General features: G+C 40.4%; 1 non-coding gene across 1 annotated transcript; it reads right to left on the minus strand.

The window, feature by feature from the left end:
• Nucleotides 1–15843: 15843 nt before the first annotated feature.
• LOC130971662 (small nucleolar RNA R71) lies at nucleotides 15844–15951 on the minus strand. The gene has a single exon (XR_009082872.1). It is a non-coding gene; the product is annotated as a small nucleolar RNA R71 (small nucleolar RNA).
• Between the last annotated feature and the right edge of the window lie 8256 nt (nucleotides 15952–24207).

Here is a 24207-nt window from a genome sequence, read left to right on the forward strand (position 1 = left end):
TCTCTAACCCAAGCCACCATTCCCCCTTTCCTTTCTTCCTCACAGCACACACCCATATTAACGTTTAACACACAAACACTGGAGAGAAAAAGAGAATCAGAGGAGAAGATCACGCCAGCTAGGGGAGGGCTGCTGCCTCGCCGCCACTGCGCTTTGCCCTGTCTCGCGTCGCCACTGTGGTCTTCATCGCATGCATCGCCATTTGTGCAGCGCCACCGAGCCTTCACCGTCACTATTGGGTCGTCATCGCCGTCAATTCCACCGAGAGGAGAGTTCGCGTGAGAAGGAGGTGACGTCGAGAGAGAGAGAGTTGTGCGAGGAAGGGGAGTTCTGTCCAGCTGTCGCCGCCACTACCGCAGTTTGGGGGTTGTGCCACCAAAGCTCCGTCGCCATCCATGGAGCCGCAGGTGTGCCTCGCAATCGAGAGGGAGTGCGCCACGCTAAGGGAGAACTAACCGGAGAGAGGGAGAGGCGTCGCGTCTGCTGCGAGCCTACCATCGTCACCCTCATCATGACTTGTCACCGTCTTGGTGAGCCTTTTCTCCTACCATTCAAGGAGTTATACTCCGTCGCTATTTTGCTACCATTGGAGTCACCATCTTCTTGGTAAGCTTTAGCCTTGTTCTGGTTTTTCCTCATTTTCGGTTAAAATTCTTGTTACTTGATAAACCACTATTTTATGGTTTATCTTGTACTAAATTGAGTGCTATTTATCAATTCTTTGCATACTTACTCATATTAATTACATGGTTTTACAAATCCTTCCCAATTTTGTTCTATGATTGAAAACTTGCTTCCTAAGCCTCTAAATTGTCAATCTTTAATTCCCCTTTATACCATTCGATGACGTGATCTGTGTGTTAAGTGTTTTCAGGCTTATTAGGGAAGGAATGGCTTAGAGGATGGAAAGGAAGCTTGCACAAATGGAAGGAACACAAGAAACTAAGGAGCTGACCAGTGAGAATCGACGCGCACGCGTACCTGACGCGTACGCGCAATTTGGCGCATTCCATATCGACGCGGACGCATACTTGACGTAGACGCGTGTCATGCGTAGAAGACTATCAATGCGTACGCGTACCTGATGCGTACACGTGACATACGCCACGTGCAGAATTCGCAAAAAATGCTGGGGGCGATTTTGGGCTGAGTTTGGACCCAGTTTTCGGCCCAGAAAAATAGACTAGAGCCAGGGGACAGGAGGGACTGAAGACACATTCACACATTCTCAATTTTTAGTTTTTTTTTAGTTTAGTTTTTGAATCTTGGAGAGAAATTACTACTTCCTCTAGGGTTCTTCTTATTCATAGATTCCAGCTTTATGCTTTTTGAGTTGGATATTCATAGATTGCAGTTCTATATCATTCCAGTTTGCTTCCTATTCCTTTACTCTTTTTTATTTCCCATTTACCTTGTTTAGAGTTATATGGATACCTTCGATTTTGGAATTAATTAATGGAAGGATACTTTTCTAATTAATTTCATTATTTGTTGATTATTTTCTATTGAGTTTAATTGCCATGTCTTCTTTCTACTCTCTTTACATGTATGCGAAAATGGCATCCATGTCAATGGAGTAGTCTTCCATCTTGGTTTTGGAGTTGATTAATAGGAGACCCTTGAGTTGGCAAACTCAAGAGTTAATTAGTAATTGGAAGTTGTTGGCTGACTCTCTAGTCACTAATGCTAATCCTTCCCAAGGGGGAGGATTAGGACTTGTGAACCAGAGTTAGCTCAATTACTTGACTTTCCTTCATTCGTTGATGGTTAACTAAGTAGAAACAACAACTCATTACTGTTAATCTTGGGAATTCCAAAAAGGATAGAACTTCCGATTAATCTTCTCCTAGCCAAGGCTTTTGCTTCAATTACATAAAATCTCTTGTTAATTTATAATCATTTATTTGCCCGTTCCCCAAACTCCAAATTTCTGAGAAACTCCTGATCAATAAATTGCACTTTCTTAGCAACTCGTTGGGAGACGGCTTTGGATTTCTACTCCCAGTATTTTATTCTTAATTTGTGACAAAGCCCTTTTAAATTGATACATGAAATTTTCATCGGTTAAGAACTATACTTGCAACATTGATTTCTGTTATAAATTCTTAATCGGTAATTTTCCGCATGTCATTTCTATAAAAGTTGTTGCTAAGGTTGTTTGTGCTAGGGATTGTTTGTCACGAGATACTCTGTTGTACACCGCCGTCAGAGCCACCATCCCGCTGCTACCGCCTTTGCTCTAAGCTGTTGTTGCAGCGAGTGTTGTCATTGTGGCTGCTCGGTTTAGTCGCACCATTTTAGTACGATAGGCTATTCCTTGATTCAGTTTTAAACTTTGTTAGTCATTGTTCTATTATACATTGCTAAGATTCTTGCGATGTTAATGCATTTGGATCGAGATCCAGTTACCACACATTGGTGAATTTAAGTTACTGTTGTGGGTGCAGATAATGCGGAACTATGGTTGCGGCTGTCAACGATGTCGGGCCGAGAGGAAAAGAGTTCGGTTAACGTTTTTGGTTTATATTTTCGACTTATTGAGGTAGGGAATGCTTTCTAAAAACTCATTTTTATATTTGGAATTGTTATAATTTGATATTGATGAGAGAATTACACTTTTTAGTGATTGTATAAGTCTTATGCATTGACTGGCCATTTTTTGGATGATAATGATTGTTTCTTTGATTGAATTATTGTTTGTTTTGTTAAACAGATGGTTGCTGAATCTGTTTCTTTCAAGTTTTGAAATGATTTTGATTCTTGGAAACAATTTGATTTTGGGTTGGTTTGATTTGAAAAAGGTTTGGTTGGGACCCGAAAAGGATGGCAAATTCCAAGAAAAATATTATATTGAGTGCAAGTATTTAGAAAAGAATTATGTTTCGATTTTGATTTAAACCAAGTGGTTTCATTTTAAGTAATTTGGTTTTTTGTTTTGATTTATTAAGAAAAGTTTTATGTTTTGAATTTGCTTACAAAATTACATTTTAAGGAATTATGACTCAAGGAATGTAATAATTTTAAAGAAAGAGATTGGTTGTCGTCCTCACTAAAGTCTCAAAACTCTGCTGTGCGGTTTAGTTAATAAATGATTATCTTAGTCTTTTGAAAAAGGTTTAAATATGACATGGATTTGAAGTTGATTTGTAGGAAAATCTTAGCTAAGTAAGAACTGGGTTTTGTGTGAAAAGAGAACTTGTTTTAAGTAATGTGATTTTGGAGATTTTTGAAAAGGTTATAAGGAGTGGTGTTGGTTTTAAATAAAAATGAAATGAGCATAATGTGATATATATAAGATGAATCTGGTCGTAATAAATGATTTTGAATGATTATGAATGGATATGAATGAATGATTGGTAATGAATTTGAAAATGAAATTATTTTGAGCTTGACCTGGCAAGGCTCGTGGTGGTTTACCGCTTGCCCAGTGTCGAGAGATATGTGGGGTTTGTGGTGGTGTACCGCCTACATGTTTTTAAAGAGAATGTTATGTGGGGTTCGTGGTGGTTTACCGCCCACATGTGTGTGTTATTTTCCAATTGAAGATCTTGCGAGATTCGTGGTGGTGTACTGCTTGCAACGGTGGAGTTCTTGGTGGTGTACTACCCACCAGGTGGGGTTTGTGGTGGTGTACCGCCCACCGGTTTTCAAGAGGACAATATCCAGGTTAGCTACCGGATGTGTCAGGTTCTTGCAAAGTAAGCGACACGTGAGCTCACGGCCAGTAGGAAAGACATGCATCATATGCATTTATGTGACATTGTTTGGGTGTGCATATTGTAGTTGGTTTATTTATGTGAATAATTCTGTGTAACTGCTAATTGCTATACTTGATGTAATTGTTCTTGATTGTGTATGAACCTCATTATTTGTGTTTGTGATTGTTGCCTCAGATTTTGGTGAATTGGGCGTTGACTAATTTTGTGTTGGGCCAGAGGCCATGATGTTTAATTGGAGTTTTGACAAATTCAAATATGAATTTCAGATTTTGGGCAATTAACTAAAGCTTTTTGAAAATGTTTGGATTATTAATAGTTGGTTTTTAAAAGGATTCATAAGACGAACAACGATCACTGTATTATGAAAATAGTTTTATTTTACGTATCTTATTATAGCGATTCTCAAAACCCTCTGCTGAGAACCTTTTCGAGGATGATGTTCTCACCCTTTACAGATTTCCCTTTTCAGGATATGGAGTAGAAGTTGGTGCACGAAATCTTAATCCCAATATCAAAATCAAAATTTCTTATGATCTCGTACCACTAACCAGCAAGTGCACTGGGTCGTCCAAGTAATACCTTACGTGAGTAAGGGTCGATCCCACGGAGATTATTGGTTTGAAGCAAGCTATGTTTATTTTATTAGTCTTAGTCAGGATATTAATTAAAATTATCAGTTGGAATTATTAGAAAAATAAAAGAGTGTGAAATAGTTACTTGTTGTGCAGTAATGGAGAATATGTTGGGGTTTTTTGGAGATGCTTTGTCCTCTGAATCCCTGCAACATAATGCTTACTCACTTTCATAAATGCAAGGCTCCTTCCATGGCAAGCTGAAATAAGGGAATCACCATTGTCAGTGGCTACCTCCCATCCTCTCAGTGAAAACGGTCCAGATGCTCTGTCACAGTATGGCTAATCAGCTGTTGGTTCTCGATCATGTTAGAATAGGATCCATTGATCCTTTTGCGTTTGTCATCACGCCCAGCAATCGTGAGTTTGAAGCTCGTCACAGCCATTCAATCCTTGAATCCTACTCGGAATACCACAGACAAGGTTTAGACTTTCCGGATCCTCAAGAGTGGCCGCCATCAGTTCTAGCTTATACCACGAAGATTCTGATTAAGGAAGCTAAGAGATACTCATTCAATCTGATGTAGAACGGAGGTGTTTGTCAGGCACACGTTCATGGATTGAGGAAGGTGATGAGTGTCACGGATCATCACCTTCTCCATAATTAAGCGCAAATGAATATCTTAGATAGGAACACGCATGTTTGAAAGGAGAAACAGAAACAATTGCATTAATTCATCGAGACGCTGCAGAGCTCCTCACCCCCAACAATGGAGTTTAGAGACTCATGCCGTCAAAGTGTTTAAAATTCAGATCTGAAAATGTCATGAGGTGCAAAGTAAATCTCTAAAAGTAGTTTAAATAGTAAACTAGTAACCTAGGTTTATAGAAAATGAGTAAACTATGATAGATAGTGCAGAAATCCACTTCTGGGGCCCACTTGGTGTGTGCTGGGGCTGAGACTTAAGCTTCTCACGTGCCTGCGGCTGTTTTGGGCGTTCAACGCCAGGTTGTAACCTGTTTCTGGCGTTGAACTCCAGCTTATAACCTGTTTCTGGCGCTGGACGCCAGACAGCAGCATGATACTGGCGTTGAACGCCAGTTTACGTCATCTATCTTCGCGCAAAGTATAGACTATTATATATTGCTGGAAAGCCCTGGATGTCTACTTTCCAATGCCGTTCAGAGCGCGCCAATTAGACTTCTGTAGCTCCAGAAAATCTATTTCGAGTGCAGGGAAGTCAGAATCCAACAGCATCAGCAATCCTTTTTTAGCCTAACTCAGATTTTTGCTCAGCTCCCTCAATTTCAGCCAGAAAATACCTGAAATCACAGAAAAATACACAAACTCATAGTAAAGTCCAGAAATATGATTTTTGCCTAAAAACTAATAATATTTTACTAAAAACTAATTAGAACATACTAAAATCTACATGAAATTACCCCCAAAAAGGTATAAAATATCTGCTCATCACAACACCAAACTTAAACTCTTGCTTGTCCCCAAGCAACTAGATGAATAAAAGAGGATAAAAAGAAATCAAGAAGCAATAATATCTCAGAGTTTTAAGCGAAGCTCAGATTCTAATTAGATGAGCGGGACTAGTAGCTTTTTGCTTCCAAACAGTTTTGGCATCTCACTTTATCCTTTGAAATTCAGAATGATTGGCATCCATAGGAACTCAGAATTCAGATAGTATTATTGATTTTCCTAGTTAAGTATGTTGATTCTTGAACACAGCTACTTTTATGAGTCTTGGCCGTGGCCCTAAGCACTTTGTTTTCCAGTATTACCACCGGATACACAAATGTCACAGACACATGACTGGGTGAACCCTTTTCAGATTGTGACTCAGCTTTGCTAGAGTCCCCAGTTAGAGGTGTCCAGAGCTCTTAAGCACACTCTTTTTGCTTTGGATCACGACTTTAACCACTCAGTCTCAAGTTTTTCACTTGGACCTTCATGACACAAGCACATGGTTAGGGACAGCTTGATTTAGCCACTTAGGCCTGGAACTACTTCCTTGGGCCCTCCTATCCACTGATACTCAAAGCCTTTGATCCTTTTCACCCTTGCCTTTTGGTTTTAAGGGCTATTGGCTTTTGTTCCTTTTTTTTTTCAATGATTCCTTGTAATAATTTTTTTTGTTTTTTTTTCACTGCTTTTTCTTGCTTCAAGAATCAAATTCATGATTTTTCAGATCATCAATAACATTTCTCTTGTTCATCATTCTTTCAGGAGCCAACAATTTTAACATTCATGAAATTCAATATCAAAAATATACACTGTTTAGGCATTCATTCAGAAGACAAAAAGTATTGCCACCACATATAAATAATTAGAATTTTCCTTATTAAGAACTCGAAAAAATATTGCCTCTTTATTCTAAAAATCTACTATTTTATTCATGTTTGATGATGATGAGAAAAATAAATTATAGCTTAATTGGGAATAAGACCAAAATAGACATGCTAATTACTACTACTCCTATATAACTTCTAAGGTAAATTTCTATAATAATACTATCACAGAGTTAAAACTTAAAATTAGAACTTAACAACCTGTATTTTGGGATGTGGATGTTCCTCTAGTCTGTGGGGTGCTTGGTCCTTCAAGAGATAAGTTCTGATGCTTCAGTTCCTTTAAGTTACGCCCTTGCTCTTCCTGTTCCCTTAGGTGCCATGGTCTTGATGAGTTTTAGCTCAGTGATCATGGCAAATCACACCAAACTTAGAGGTTTGCTTGTCCTCAAGCAAAATAAAGGATAGAAGAGGAATAGAGGGAGAGGCAATTTCGAAATCCAAAAGATATGATGAGTTGAAAAAGATTTGAAAAAGATTTGGATTGGAAAAAGATTTGTGTTTATGAATTAAGATACATTTGATATTTTTGAAAAAGGGATTTTAGAAATTAGGGTTTTTAGAAATTAGGATTAAAATTTTTGGAATTGAAGGATGATATTTTGAAACATGTTTATGCAAGAAATCATGAATTGAAACATAAAAATTAGAAAATTTGTGAAGAAAAACGAATTTTACCTCCTCCCCACCATTCTGGCGTTAAACGCCAAAATGCTGCATGTTTTGGGCGTTTAACGCCCAATTGCTGCTTCTCCTGGGCGTTCAACGCCCAGCTGTTGCTTCTTTCTGGCGTTGAACGCCAGGAAGTCCTTTGTCACTGGGTGTTTTTCTAAACGCTCAGGATGCTGTAATTCTGGCGTTAAACGCCCAGAAGGAGCTTCTTTCTGGCGTTCAACGCCCAGAAGATGCTCCTTTCTGGCGTTCAACGCCCAGTGGATGCTTCTTTTGGGCGTTCAACGCCCAAAACATTTCTTATTGGCTTTTTCACGCCAGTGAGCTTCCAAATTCCCCTGTAACTCTGTGAATTCAATCAATTGCTATTTTACCTTTTGAAGATACTTTGACATATACCTGTAAAAATCAATTAATTAACCAAAACGAATAAAATTAAATTTTGTGAATTGCTGGGTTGCCTCCCAACAAGCGCTTCTTTAATGTCGTTAGCTAGACTATCACTGAGCTTTAATCAAGTCTCAGTTTTGAGCATTCTTGCTCAAAATTGCTTTCAAGATAATGTTTAACTCTCTGTCCATTAACAATGAACTTTTTGTTAGAGTCATTATCCTGAAGCTCTACGTATCCATATGGTGATACACTTGTAATCACATATGGACCTCTCCACCGGGATTTTAATTTCCCGGGGAATAATTTGAGCCTAGAATTAAATAGCAGAACTTTCTGCCCCGACTCAAAGACTCTGGATGACAATTTCTTATCATGCCATCTTTTTGCTTTCTCTTTGTAAATTTTTGCATTCTCGAAAGCATTGAGTCTAAATTCCTCTAGCTCATTTAACTGAAGCAATCTTTTTTCTCCAGCTAACTTGGCATCAAGGTTCAGGAATCTGGTTGCCCAGTAGGCCTTATGTTCCAGTTCCACTGGCAAGTGACATGCCTTTCCATACACAAGCTGGTATGGAGAGGTCCCTATAGGGGTCTTGAATGCTGTTCTATATGCCCACAGAGCATCATCCAAGCTTCTTGCCCAATCCCTTCTACGGTTAATTACAGTCCATTCCAGGATTCTTTTGAGTTCTCTATTTGAGACTTCAGCTTGCCCATTAGTCTGTGGGTGATATGGAGTGGCCACCCTGTGGCTAACTCCATAACGAACCAAAGCAGAATAGAGCTGTTTATTGCAGAAATGAGTGCCCCCATCACTGATTAGTACTCTAGGGGTGCCAAATCTGCTGAAGATGTGTTTTTGGAGAAATTTTAACACTGTCTTAGTGTCATTAGTGGGTGTTGCAATAGCTTCCACCCATTTGGATACATAATCCACTGTCACCAGAATATAAGTGTTTGAGTATGATGGTGGGAAAGGTCCCATGAAGTCAATACCCCATACATCAAACAACTCAATCTCCAAGATCCCTTGTTGAGGCATGGCATAACTGTGAGGCAGATTGCCAGATCTTTGGCAACTGTCACAATTAAGTACAAACACTCGGGAATCTTTCTAGAGAGTAGGCCAGTAGAAGCCATATTGGAGGACTCTTGTGGCTGTTCGCTCACTTCCAAAATGTCCTCCATATAGTGATCCATGGCAGTGCCATAGGATCTTCTGCGCTTCTTCTTTAGTCACACATCTACGGATTACTCCGTCTGCACATCTCTTAAAGAGATACGACTCATCCCAAAGATAATACTTTGCATCCGTGATCAGCTTCTTCGATTGCTGCCTACTGTATTCTTTGGGTATGAATCTCACTGCCTTATAGTTTGCAATGTCTGCAAACCATGGCACTTCCTGGATGGCAAAGAGTTGCTCATCTGGAAAGTTTTCAGAGATCTCAGTAAGAGGGAGGGATGCCCCTTCTACTGGTTCTATTCGGGACAGGTGATCTGCTACCTAATTCTCTATCCCTTTTCTGTCTCTTATTTCTATATCAAACTCTTGCAGAAGCAGCACCCATCTTATAAGTCTGGGTTTTGAATCCTGCTTTGTGAGTAGATATTTAAGAGCAGCATGATCAGTGTACACAATCACTTTTGATCCTACTAAATAGGATCTGAATTTGTCAATGGCGTAAACCATTGCAAGTAGCTCTTTTTCTGTGGTTGTATAGTTCTTCTGTGCGTCATTTAGAACACGGCTGGCATAGTAAATGACGTGCAGAAGCTTGCCATGCCTTTGTCCCAACACTGCACCAATGGCATGGTCACTGGCATCACACATTAGTTCAAATGGCAATGTCCAGTTTGGTGCAGAGATGATTGGTGCTGTGACCAATTTAGCTTTCAGAGTCTCAAATGCCTGCAGACACTCCTTATCAAAGACAAATGGCGTGTCAGCAGCTAGCAGGTTGTTCAGAGGTTTGGCGATTTTTGAAAAATCCTTTATAAACCTCCTATAGAATCCTGCATGCCCCAGAAAGCTTCTGATTGCCTTAACATTGGCAGGTGGTGGTAATTTTTCAATTACCTCCACCTTAGCTTGATCCACCTCTATTCCCTTGTTCGAAATTTTGTGCCCAAGGACAATTCTTTCAGTCACCATAAAGTGACATTTTTCCCAGTTTAAAACCAGGTTAGTCTCTTGGCATCTCTTTAGAACAAGTGCTAGATGGTCAAGACAGGAGCTGAATGAGTCTCCAAATACTGAAAAGTCATCCATGAAGAATTCCAAAAATTTTTCTACCATATCAGAGAAAATTGAGAGCATGCATCTCTAAAAGGTTGCAGGTGCATTGCACAGGCCAAATGGCATCCTTCTGTATGCAAATACTCCAGATGGGCATGTGAATGCCGTTTTCTCTTGATCCTGGGGATCTACTGCAATTTGATTATAACCTGAATATCCATCCAGGAAGCAGTAGTATTCATGACCTGCTAGTCTTTCTAGCATCTGGTCTATGAATGGTAAGGGAAAATGATCCTTTCTGGTGGCTGTATTGAGCTTTCTATAATCAATACACATACGCCACCCTGTAACTGTTCTTGTAGGAACCAGTTCATTTCTTTCATTGTGAACCACTGTCATGCCACCTTTCTTAGGGACAACTTGGACAGGGCTTACCCAGGGGCTGTCAGAAATAGGATAAATAATCCTAGCCTCTAGTAATTTAGTGACCTCCTTCTGCACCACTTCCTTCATGGCTGGATTCAGCCGCCTTTGTGGTTGAACCACTGGCTTGGCGTCACCCTCCAATAGGATCTTGTGCATGCATCTGGCTGGGCTAGTGCCCTTAAGATCACTGATGGACCACCCAAGAGCTGTCTTGTGTGTCCTTAGCACTTGAATTAGTGCTTCCTCTTCCTGTGGCTCTAAGGTAGAGCTTATGATTACAGGAAAGGTATCACCTTCTCCCAGAAACGCATATTTCAGGGATGGTGGTAATGGTTTGAGCTCGGGTTTAGGAGGTTTCTCCTCTTCCTGAGGGATTTTCAGAGGTTCTATTATTCTCTCTGATTCCTCCAAATCAGGCTGAACATCTTTAAAGATGTCCTCTAGCTCTGATTCGAGACTCTCAGCCATATTGACTTCTCTTACCATCGAGTCAATGATATCAACACTCATGCAGTCATTTGGGGTGTCTGGATATTGCATAGCTTTGACAACATTCAACTTGAACTCCTCTTCATTGACTCTCGGGTTACTTCCCCTTTTTGGACGTCAATGAGGGTTCGGCCAGTTGCTAGGAAAGGTCTTCCTAGAATGAGAGTTGCACTCTTGTGCTCCTCCATTTCCAGCACCACAAAGTCAGTAGGAAAGGCAAATGGCCCAACCTTGACAATCATGTCTTCAATCATGCCTGATGGGTATTTAATGGAGCCATCAGCAAGTTGAAGACATATTCGGGTTGGTTTGACTTCTTCAGTCAAACCAAGCTTTGTGATAATAGATGCAGGTATTAGGTTGATACTTGCCCCAAGATCACATAGAGCTTGCTTGGTACAATTACCCTCTAATGTGCATGGTATCATAAAGCTCCCGGGGTCTTTAAGCTTCTCAGGTAAGCTTTTCAGAATGACTGCACTGCATTCTTCAGTGAGGTAAACTTTTTCAGTTTCTCTCCAATCCTTCTTATGACTTAAGATCTCTTTCATGAACTTAGCATAAGAGGGTATTTGCTCAAGTGCTTCTGCAAACGGAATCCTTATTTCAAGAGTCCTGAGATAGTCTGCAAAGCGGGCAAATTGCTTATCCTGTTCTGCTTGGCGGAGTTTTTGAGGATAAGGCATTTTGGCTTTATATTCCTCAACCTTAGTTGCTGCAGGTTTATTACCTACAGAAGTGGGTTGGGAAGCCTTTTTAGAAGGGTTGTTATCAGCACTTGTATGTGACTGATCCCACACTGGCGTTTGAATGCCAGTGGTAGAAGCTGGAGTGGCATTAGACGCCAACTCCTTATCTGTTACTGGCGTCTGAACGCCAGAACTGTGCTCCCTTTGGGCGTTCAACGCCGGATTCATGCTTGTTTCTGGCGTTGAACGCCAGGAATGAGCATGGTCTGGGCGTTCAGCGCCAGCCTTATTCCTCTCTGGGCTCTGATTGTCCTCAGAGGGATTTTGAGTAGCCATTTGTTCATTTCTTGGCTTCCTGCTGCTTTGAAGTGAGGTATTTAATGTTTTCCCACTTCTTAATTGAACTGCTTGGCATTCTTCTGCTATTTGTTTTGACAATTGCTTTTTTGTTTGCTTTAACTGTACTTCCATATTCCTGTTAGCCATTCTTGTTTCCTGTAGTATTTCTTTGAATTCGGCTAGCTGCTGAGTTAGAAAGTCTAATTGCTGATTGAATTCAGTAGCCTGATCTACAGGACTGAGTTCAGCAGTTACTGTTTTAGCTTCTTCTTTCATGGAATATTCACTGCTTAGGTACAGATGCTGATTTCTGGCAACTGTATCAATAAGCTCTTGAGCTTCTTCAATTATTTTTCTCATATGTATAGATCCACCAGCTGAGTGATCTAGAGAAATCTGAGCTTTTTCTGTTAGCCCATAGTAGAAGATGTCTAATTGCACCCACTATGAAAACATCTCAGAGGGACATTTTCTTAGCATCTCTCTGTATCTCTGATGAGCGGATAATTTGTACGCTTTTTGGCATTGTTTTTAGTATGATTTAGTTAGTTTTTAGTATATTTTTATTAGTATTTAGTTAAAATTCACTTTTCTGGACTTTACTATGAGTTTGTGTGTTTTTCTGTGATTTCAGGTATTTTCTGGCTGAAATTGAGGGACCTGAGCAAAAATCTGATTCAGAGACTGAAAAGGACTGCAGATGCTGTTGGATTCTGACCTCCCTGCACTCAAAGTGGATTTTCTGGAGCTACAGAAGCCCAATTGGCGCGCTCTCAACGGCGTTGGAAAGTAGACATCCTGGGCTTTCCAGCAATATATGATAGTCTATACTTTGCCCAAGATTTGATGGCCCAAACCGGCGTTCAAAGTCACCCTCAGAATTCCCAGCGTTAAACGCCGGAATTGGCACAAGAATGGGAGTTAAACGCCCAAACTGGCACCAAAGCTGGCGTTTAACTCCAAGAAGAGTCTCTACACGAAAAATGCTTCATTGCTCAGCCCAAGCACACACCAAGTGGGCCCGGAAGTGGATTTTTATGTCATTTACTCATCTTTGTAATCCTTAGGCTACTAGTTCCCTATAAGTAGGACCTTTTACTATTGTATTTTCATCTTTCAATCTGAGAACCTTTTGATTATGTTTTTATGATTGAACCCTCTTTGGGAGGCTGGCCTCACGGCCATGCCTAGACCTTGTTCTTATGTATTTTCAACGGTGGAGTTTCTACACACCATAGATTAAGGTGTGGAGCTCTGCTGTACCTCGAGTATTAATGCAATTACTATTGTTCTTCTATTCAATTCCACTTGTTCTTGTTCCAAGATATCACTTGTTCTTCAACTTGATGAATGTGATGATCCGTGATACTCATCATCATTCTCACCTATGAACGTGTGACTGACAACCACCTCCGTTCTACCTTAGATTGGGTGAATATCTCTTGGATTCCTGATACACGATGCATGGTTGATCGCCTGACAACCGAGCGCTCGCCTGACAACCGAGCCAGCCATTCCGTGAGATCAGAGTCTTCGTGGTATAGGCAAGAACTGATGGCGGCATTCAAGAGAATCCGGAAGGTCTAACCTTGTCTGTGGTATTCTGAGTAGGATTCAATGATTGAATGACTGTGACGTGCTTCAAACTCCTGAGGGTGGGGCGTTAGTGACAGACGCAAAAGAATCACTGGATTCTATTCCGGCCTGATTGAGAACCGACAGATGGATAGCCGTGCCGTGACAGGGTGCGTTGAACATTTCCACTGAGAGGATAGGAGGTAGCCACTAACAATGGTGAAACCCTTGCATAAGCTTGCCATGGAAAGGAGTAAGAAGGATTGGATGAAGACAGTAGGAAAGCAGAGAGACGGAAGGGACCAAGCATCTTCATACGCTTATCTGAAATACCTACCAATGAATTACATAAGTATCTCTATCTTTATCTTTATGTTTTATTCATATATCACCCATACCCATTTGAGTCTGCCTGACTAAGATTTACAAGGTGACCATAGCTTGCTTCATACCAACAATCTCCGTGGGATCGACCCTTACTCGCGTAAGGTTTATTACTTGGATTGACCCAGTGCACTTGCAATGAGCGTACCATGTTGATGGCGCCATTGATGATCACAATTTCGTGCACCAAGTTTTTGGCGCCGTTGCCGGGGATTGTTTCGAGTATGGACAACTGACGGTTCATCTTGTTGCTTAGATTAGGTATTTTTCAGAATTCTTAAGAGTGAATTCTAGTGTTTCAAGGTGATGATCTTATCATCACCAAAGCTGATTGATTCTCATCAATTTAGCTCTTGAATGCAATGTCCTGCTGAAGCTTGGCTAGCCATGTCTAATTCCTTTAGACTAAAGCTTTAGACTAACATTGCATGATTCCTGGAATTCTCATTAAGAATTTTGATACCTTTATTTTCTTTTTCCACTTAATTTTCGAAAAATCCAAAAAAAAAATTTACAAAACCATAAAACCAAAAATACTTTATGTTTCTTGTTGAGTCCAGTGTCTCATTTTAAGTTTGGTGTCTTGCATGCTTTGTTTATTTGATCTTGATTCTATTTTCAAGTCAATAATACAGAGATCTGAAGATTCAGTACATGCAGCAGAGGAATTATACAGAAAAAGCTGGGCGTTCAAAACGCCCAGTGAAGAAGGAAGACTGGCGTTTAAACACCAGCCAGGGTACCTGGTTGGGCGTTTAACGCCCAAAAAGGTAGTGCATTGGGCGTTAAACGCCAGAATGTGCACCATTCTGGGCGTTTAACGCCAGGATGGCACAAGAGGGAAGATTCTGTTTTTAATTCAGATTTTTTTCAAGTTTTCAAAGTTTTTCAAAATCAAATCTTTTTCAAATCATATCTTTTCAATCAAATCTTTTTCAAAATCAATTTCTTTCCTTTTTCAAAGATACTTGCTAACAATTAATGATTTGATTGAACATTTCAAGTATGTTGCCTTTTCTGTTGAGAGAGGTTTAATGTTTGAATCATATCTTTTCTTGTTAGGCAAGTCATTAATTTTTAAAAATCAAATCTTTTTAAATTGTTTTCAAATCATATCTTTTCAATCATATCTTTTTAAATTCTAATTTCAAAATCTTTTTCAAAAATTACTTGATTTCTTTCCCACTCCTGGTTTTCGAAAATCAATTAAAGTTTTTCAAAATATTTTCAAAATCTTTCACTTAATTTTCGAAAATTTCTTCCTCTCTTCTCACATCCTTCTATTTATGGAGTACCACTCCTTCTCAATGCACAATTCAAACTCTATCTGATTAAGTTCGAATTCTTCTACCTCTTCCTTCTAATTTCCTTCTTTTCTAACACCTCAAGGAATCTCTATACTGTGACATAGAGGATTCCACATTTTCTTGTTCTCTTCTCTTTCATATGAGCAGGAACAAAGACAAAAACATTCTTGTTGAAGCTGACCCTGAACCTGAAAGGACCTTGAAGCGAAAGCTAAGAGAAGCTAAGGCACAACTCTCTGTAGAGGACCTAACAGAAATCTTCAAAGAAGAAGACATGGCAGCCGAAAACAACAACAATGCAAACAATGCAAGGAAGGTGCTGGGTGACTTTACTGCACTTACTCCCGACTTCTATGGGAGAAGCATCTCTATCCCTGCCATTGGAGCAAACAACTTTTAGCTTAAGCCTCAATTAGTTTCTCTAATGAAACAGAATTGCAAGTTCCATGGACTTCCATTGGAAGATCCTCATCAGTTCTTAGCTGAATTCTTGCAAATCTGTGACACTGTCAAGACTAATGGGGTTGACCCTGAGGTCTACAGACTTATGCTATTCCCTTTTGCTGTAAGAGACAGAGCTAGGACATGGTTGGACTCACAACCTAAAGAAAGCCTGGACTCATGGGAAAAGCTAGTCAATGCCTTCTTGGCAAAGTTCTTCCCACCTCAAAAATTGAGTAAGCTTAGAGTGGAAGTCCAAACCTTCAGACAGAAGGATGGAGAATCCCTCTATGAAGCTTGGGAAAGATACAAACAACTGATCAGAAAATGTCCTTCTGACATGCTTTCTGAATGGAGCATCATAGGTATTTTCTATGATGGTCTCTCTGAACTGTCCAAGATGTCTTTGGATAGCTCTGCTGGAGGATCTCTTCATCTGAAGAAGACGCCTGCAGAAGCTCAAGAACTAATTGAAATGGTTGCAAATAACCAATTCATGTACACTTCTGAAAGGAATCCTGTGAACAATGGGACAAATCAGAAGAAAGGAGTTGTTGAGATTGATACTCTGAATGCCATATTGGCTCAGAACAAAATATTGACTCAGCAAGTCAATATGATTTCTCAAAGTCTGTCTGGAATGCAAAATGCACCAAGCAGTACTAAGGATGCTTCATCTGAAGAAGAAGCTTATGATCCTGAGAACCCTTCAATGGAAGAGGTGAATTACCTGGGAGAACCCTATGGAAACACCTATAATTCTTCATGGAGAAATCATCCAAATTTCTCATGGAAGGATCAACAGAGACCTCAACAAGGTTTCAACAACAATAATGGTGGAAGAAACAGGTTTAGCAATGGCAAGCCTTTTCCATCATCTTCTCAACAACAGACAGAGAATTCTAAGCAGAACCCCTCTGACTTAGCAACCATGGTCTCTGATCTAATCAAAACCACTCAAAGTTTCATGACTGAAACAAGGTCCTCCATTAGGAATTTGGAGGCACAAGTGGGACAGCTGAGCAAGAAAGTTACTGAACTCCCTCCTAGTACTCTCCCAAGCAATACAGAAGAAAATCCAAAAGGAGAGTGCAAGGCCATCAACATGGCCGAATTTAGAGAGGAAGGAGAGGAAGTGAACGCCACTGAGGAAGACCTCAATGGGCGTGCACTAGCCTCCATTGAGTTTCCCAATGAGGAACCATGGGAATCTGAGGCTCAAAATGAGACCATAGAGATTCCACTGAACTTACTTCTTCCATTCATGAGCTCTGATGAGTATTCTTCCTCTGAAGAGGATGAGTATGTCACTGAAGAGCAAGTTGCTAAATACCTTGGAGCAATCATGAAGCTAAATGACAAGTTATTTGGAAATGAGACTTGGGAGGATGAACCCCCTTTGCTCACCAAAGAATTGGATGACTTGTCTAGGCAGAAATTACCTCAAAAGAGGCAGGACCCTGGGAAGTTCTCCATACCTTGTACCATAGGCACCATAACCTTCAAGAAGGCTCTGTGTGACTTAGGGTCAAGTGTAAACCTCATGCCTCTCTCTGTAATGGAGAAGCTAGGGATCTTTGAGGTGCAAGCTGCAAGAATCTCACTAGAGATGGCAGACAATTCAAGAAAACAAGCTTATGGACTTGTAGAGGATGTTTTGGTGAAGATTGAAGACCATTACATCCCTGCTGATTTCATAGTCCTAGAGACTGGGAAGTGCATGGATGAATCCATCATCCTTGGCAGACCCTTCCTAGCCACAGCTAAGGCTGTGATTGATGTTGATGGAGGTGAACTAATCATTCAAGTGAATGAAGAATCCTTTGTGTTTAAGGCTCAAGGATATCCCTCTGTCACCATGGAGAGGAAGCATGAAGAGCTTCTCTCAAATCAGAGTCAAACAGAGCCCCCACAGTCAAACTCTAAGTTTGGTGTTGGGAGGCCACAACCAAACTCTAAGTTTGGTGTTGAACCCCCACATTCAAACTCTAAGTTTGGTGTTGGGAGGTTCCAACATTGCTCTGAGAAAATGTGAGGCTCCATGAGAGCCATCTGTCAAGCTACTGACATTAAAGAAGCGCTTGTTGGGAGGCAACCCAATGTTATATTTTATATATTTTTCTTTGTTATTTTATGTTTTCTGTAGGTTGATGATCATGAGAAGTCACAAAATCAATTGAAAAAGCAAAAACAGAATGAAAAACAGGAAGAAAAACAGCACACCCTGGAGGAAGAACCTACTGGCGTTTAAACGCCAGTAAGGCTAGCAGATGGGCGTTTAACGCCCAGTCTGGCACCATTCTGGGTGTTTAACGCCAGAAAGGGGCACCAGACTGGCGTTAAACGCCAGGAAAGGGCAAGAACCTGGCATTAAACGCCAGAAATGGGCACCAGCCCGGCGTTTAACACCAAAATTGGCTAAAAACGCAATTTTGCATGCCATTTGGTGCAGGGATGACTTTTCCTTGACACCTCAGGATCTGTGGACCCCACAGGATCCCCACCAACCCCACCACTCTCTCTCTTCTTCACCCATTCACCAATCACCTCAATACCTCTTCCCCAAAAACCCTTCACCTATCAAATCCGATCTTCTCTTCACCACTCACATCCATCCTTCATAAAACCCCACCTACCTCACCCTTCAAATTCAGACCACTTTCCCTCCCAAACCCACCCATACATGACCGAACCATGAGCCCCCCTCTCCTATATAAACCCTTCTTCACCCCTTCATTTTCACACAACCTAAACACCACTTCTCCTCCTCTTTGGCCGAACACAAAGCCATTCCCTTCTTCCTCATTTCTTCTTCTTCTCCTCTATTCTTTCTTCTTTTGCTCGAGGACGAGCAAACCTTTTAAGTTTGGTGTGGTAAAAGCATTGCTTTTTGTTTTTCCATAACCATTTATGGCATCCAAGACCGGAGAAACCTCTAGAAAGAGGAAAGGGAAGGCAAAAGCTTCTACCTCTGAGTCATGGGAGATGGAGAGATTCATCTCAAGGGTGCATTAAGACCACTTCTATGAAGTTGTGGCCTTGAAGAAGGTGATCCCCGAGGTCCCTTTTTCACTCAAAAAGAGTGAATATCCGGAGATCCGACATGAGATCCGAAGAAGAGGTTGGGAAGTTCTTACCAACCCCATTCAACAAGTCGGAATTATAATGGTTCAAGAGTTCTATGCCAATGCATGGATCACCAAGAACCATGATCAAAGTGTGAACCTGGATCCAAAGAATTGGCTTACTATGGTTCGGGGAAAATACTTGGATTTTAGTCCAGAAAATGTAAGGTTGGCATTCAACTTGCCTATGATGCAAGGAGACGAACATCCTTACACTAGAAGGGTCAACTTTGATCAAAGGTTGGACCAAGTCCTCACTGACATTTGTGAAGAGGGCGCCCAATGGAAGAGAGATTCAAGAGGGAAGCCGGTTCAACTAAGAAGGCATGACCTCAAGCCCGTGGCTAGAGGATGGTTGGAGTTTATCCAACGCTCAATCATTCCCACTAGCAACCGATCCGAAGTTACTCTAGACCGAGCCATCATGATCCATAGCATCATGATTGGAGAAGAAGTGGAAGTTCATGAGGTTATAGCCCAAGAACTCTATAAGGTGGCGGACAAGTCCTCTACCTTGGCAAGGTTAGCCTTTCCTCATCTCATTTGTCACCTCTGTTATTCAGTAGGAGTTGACATAGAAGGAGACACCCCCATTGATGAGGATAAGCCCATCACTAAGAAAAGGATGGAGCAAACAAGAGACCCCTCTCATCATGAGATCCCTGAGATGCCTCAAGGGATGCACTTTCCTCCACAAGATTATTGGGAGCAACTGAACACCTCCCTAGGAGAATTAAGTTCCAACATGGGACAACTAAGGGTGGAGCACCAAGAACATTCCATCCTCCTCCATGAAATTAGAGAAGATCAAAGAATCATGAGAGAGGAGCAACAAAGACAAGGAAGAGACATTGAGGAGCTCAAGCACTCCATAAGATCTTCAAGAGGAAGAACAAGCCGCCATCACTAAGGTGGACCCGTTCTTTAATCTTCTTGTTCTTTATTTTCCTGTTTTTCGAATTTTAGTGCTTATGTTTATCTATGTTTGTGTCTTGTGATCATTAGTGTCTATGCTTAAAAGTTATGAATGTCCTATGAATCCATCACCTCTCTTAAATGAAAAATGTTCTTAATTGAAAAAGATTAGAATTGCATGAATTTTGAATTTTATAACAGTTTAATTATTTTGATGTGGTGGCAACACTTTTGTTTTCTGAATGTATGCTAAAACAGTGCATATGTCTTTTGAATTTGTGGTTCATGAATGTTGGCTCTTGAAAGAATGATGAAAAAGGAGACATGTTACTGAGGATCTGAAAAATCATAAAAATGATTCTTGAAGCAAGAAAAAACAGTGAATACAAAAAAAAAAAAAGAAAAGAAGTAGAAAAACGAAAAAAAAAAAGAAAGAAAAAAAAAGAAATAAAGTTGTGATCCAAGGCAAAAAGAGTGTGCTTAAGAACCCTGGACACCTCTAGTTGGGGACTCTAGCAAAGCTGAGTCACAATCTGAAAAGGTTCACCCAATTATGTGTCTGTGGCATGTATGTATCCGGTGGTAATACTGGAAGACAGAGTGCTTTGGGCCACAACCAAGACTCAATAAGTAGTTGTGTTCAAGAATCATCATACTTAGCTAGGAGAATCAATAACACTATCTGGATTCTGAGTTCCTAAAGAAGCCAATCATTCTGAGTTTCAAAGGATAGAGTGAGATGCCAAAACTGTTCAGAGGCAAAAAGCTAAAAGCCCCGCTCATCTAATTAATACTGATCTTCATAGATGTTTTTGGAATTCATTGCATATTCTCTTCTTTTTATCTTATTTGATTTTCAGTTGCTTGGGGACAAGCAACAATTTAAGTTTGGTGTTGTGATGAGCAGATAATTTGTACGCTTTTTGGCATTGTTTTTAGTATGTTTTTAGTATGATTTAGTTAGTTTTTAGTATATTTTTATTAGTATTTAGTTAAAATTCACTTTTCTGGACTTTACTATGAGTTTGTGTATTTTTCTGTGATTTCAGGTATTTTCTGGCTGAAATTGAGGGACCTGAGCAAAAATCTGATTCAGAGACTGAAAAGGACTGCAGATGCTGTTGGATTCTGACCTCCCTGCACTCGAAGTGAATTTTCAGGAGCTACAGAAGCCCAATTGGCGCGCTCTCAACGGCGTTAGAAAGTAGACATTGTGGGCATTCCAGCAATATATGATAGTCCATACTTTGCCCAAGATTTGATGGCCCAAATTGGCGTTCAAAGTCACCCTCAGAATTCCCAGCGTTAAACGCCGAAACTGGCACAAGAATGGGAGTTAAACGCCCAAACTGGCACCAAAGCTGGCGTTTAACTCCAAGAAGAGTCTCTACACGAAAAATGCTTCATTGCTCAGCCCAAGCACACACCAAGTGGGCCCAGAAGTGGATTTTTATGTCATTTACTCATCTTTGTAATCCTTAGGCTACTAGTTCCCTATAAGTAGGACCTTTTACTATTGTATTTTCATCTTTCAATCTGAGAACCTTTTGATTATGTTTTTATGATTGAACCCTCTTTGGGAGGCTGGCCTCACGGCCATGCCTAGACCTTGTTCTTATGTATTTTCAACGGTGGAGTTTCTACACACCATAGATTAAGGTGTGGAGCTCTGCTGTACCTCGAATATTAATGCAATTACTATTGTTCTTCTATTTAATTCCACTTGTTCTTGTTCCAAGATATCACTTGTTCTTCAACTTGATGAATGTGATGATCCGTGACACTCATCATCATTCTCACCTATGAACGTGTGACTGACAATCACCTCCGTTCTAACTTAGATTGGGTGAATATCTCTTGGATTCCTGATACACGATGCATGGTTGAACGCCTGACAACCGAGCGCTTGCCTGACAACCGAGCCAGCCATTCCGTGAGATCAGAGTCTTCGTGGTATAGGTAAGAACTGATGGCGGCATTCAAGAGAATCCGGAAGGTCTAACCTTGTCTGTGGTATTCTGAGTAGGATTCAATGATTGAATGACTGTGATGTGCTTCAAACTCCTGAGGGCGGGGCGTTAGTGACAGACGCAAAAGAATCACTGGATTCTATTCCGGCCTGATTGAGAACCGACAGATGGATAGCCGTGCCGTGACAGGGTGCGTTGAACATTTCCACTGAGAGGATGGGAGGTAGCCACTGACAACGGTGAAACCCTTGCATAAGCTTGTCATGGAAAGGAGTAAGAAGGATTGGATGAAGACAGTAGGAAAGCAGAGAGGCGGAAGGGACCAAGCATCTTCATACGCTTATCTGAAATTCCTACCAATGAATTACATAAGTATCTCTATCTTTATCTTTATGTTTTATTCATATATCACCCATACCCATTTGAGTCTGCCTGACTAAGATTTACAAGGTGACCATAGCTTGCTTCATACCAACAATCTCCGTGGGATCGACCCTTACTCGCGTAAGGTTTATTACTTGGACGACCCAGTGCACTTGCTGGTTAGTTGTGCGGAGTTGTGATAGAGAGTTGAGATTGCAATGAGCGTACCATGTTGATGGCGCCATTGATGATCACCATGGGGTTTAGAGACTCATGCTGTAAGAAGTACACAAAGAAACGTGTAAAGTGTCATGAGGTAGAGATACAATGTCAAAAGATCCTATTAATAGTGAACTAGTAACCTAGGGTATACAGAAATGAGTAAATGACGTAAAAATCCACTTCTGGGTCCACTTAGTGTGTGCTTGGGCTGAGCATTGAAGCTTTCATGTGTAGAGACCTTTTCTGGAGTTAAACGCCAGCTTTCATGCCAGTTTGGGCGTTTAACTCCAATTTTTATGCCAGTTCCAGCGTTAAACGCTGGAAATTCTGAGCCTGATTTGCAACGCCGGTTTCGGCCATCAAATCTCGGGCAAAGTATGGACTATTATATATTGCTGGAAAGCCCAGGATGTCTACTTTCCAACGCCGTTGAGAGCGCGCCAATTGGGCTTTTGTAGCTCGAGAAAATCCACTTTGAGTGCAGAGAGGTTAGAATCCAACAGCATCTGCAGTCCTTTTAGCCTCTGAATCAGATTTTTGCTCAGATCCCTCAATTTCAGCCAGAAAATACCTGAAATCACAGAAAAACACACAAACTCATAGTAAAGTCCAGAAAAGTGAATTTTAGCTAAAAACTAATAAAAATATACTAAAAACTAACTAGATTATACTAAAAACATACTAAAAACAATGCCAAAAAGCGTATAAATTATCCGCTCATCACAACACCAAACTTAAATTGTTGCTTGTCCCCAAGCAACTGAAAATCAAATAGGATAAAAAGAAGTGAATATACTATAGACTCCAAAATATCAAGGAAACTTAGCTCCAATTAGATGAGCGGGACTAGTAGCTTTTTGTTTCCGAACAGTTTTGGTATCTCACTTTATCCTTTGAAGTTCAGAATGATTGGCATCTATAGGAACTCAGAACTCAGATAGTGTTATTGATTCTCCTAGTTGAGTATAATGATTCTTGAACATAGCTAGTGTATGAGTCTTGGCTGTGGCCCAAAGCACTCTGTCTGCCAGTATTACCACCGGATACATACATGCCACAGACACATAATTGGGTGAACCTTTTCAGATTGTGACTCAGCTTTGCTAGAGTCCCCAATTAGAGGTGTCCAGGGTTCTTAAGCACACTCTTTTTGCCTTGCTTCACAACTTTATTTCTTTCTTTTTCTCTTTTTTTTTCGAATTTTTTTTTTTGTATTCACTGCTTTTTCTTGCTTCAAGAATCAATCTGATGATTTTTTTTTGATCCTCAATAACAGTTCTCTTTTTCCCTCATTCTTTCAAGAGCCAACAATTTTAACATTCTCAAAACAACAAATTCAAAAGACATATGCACTGTTCAAGCATTCCTTCAGAAAACAAAAAGTGTTGTCACCATATCAAACTAATTCAACTAGTTTCAAGGATAAATTCGAAATCTTGTACTTCTTGTTCTTTTGTGATTAAAGCATTTTTCATTTAAGAGAGGTGATGGATTCATAGGACATTCATAGCTTTAAGACATGAATTTTATATTTTATTATTTATGAAGTAAGAACAAGACTCAAAGATAGATATAAGATGAGACTAAAAATAGAAAACAAAAATTTAAATAGGCTCCTAATGATAGAGGTTTTTCACAGAGTTAGGACTCACAACCTTGATTTTGAGAAGTGGATGCTCCCTCAAATTGAGGGGAGAGCTTTGGCGTTTCAGTTCTTGAAGTTCACGCCCCTGCTTCTCTGTTCCTTCAGCAATTTGCAGAGCATGCAGTTCTGATTCTGCTGTTCTTCCCTAAGTTGCTCCATAGTCTCTTGTAACTTGGTGATAGATGCTTCTAGGCTGGCCCAGTAGCCAATTTCAGGAAATTCAGGGAGGAACTCCTACGCCCTCCTTTTGATAGAGTTGTCTTGCATTTGTCCTTCCATTGACTTCTGGTGATTGGATGTTCAATGGTATGAATTCATCTACTCCCATCTTTACCCCAGCCTCTTACAGAGCAAGGAAATCA

Source organism: Arachis stenosperma, chromosome 3, assembly GCF_014773155.1.
Source record: "Arachis stenosperma cultivar V10309 chromosome 3, arast.V10309.gnm1.PFL2, whole genome shotgun sequence".
Lineage (NCBI taxonomy): Eukaryota > Viridiplantae > Streptophyta > Magnoliopsida > Fabales > Fabaceae > Arachis > Arachis stenosperma.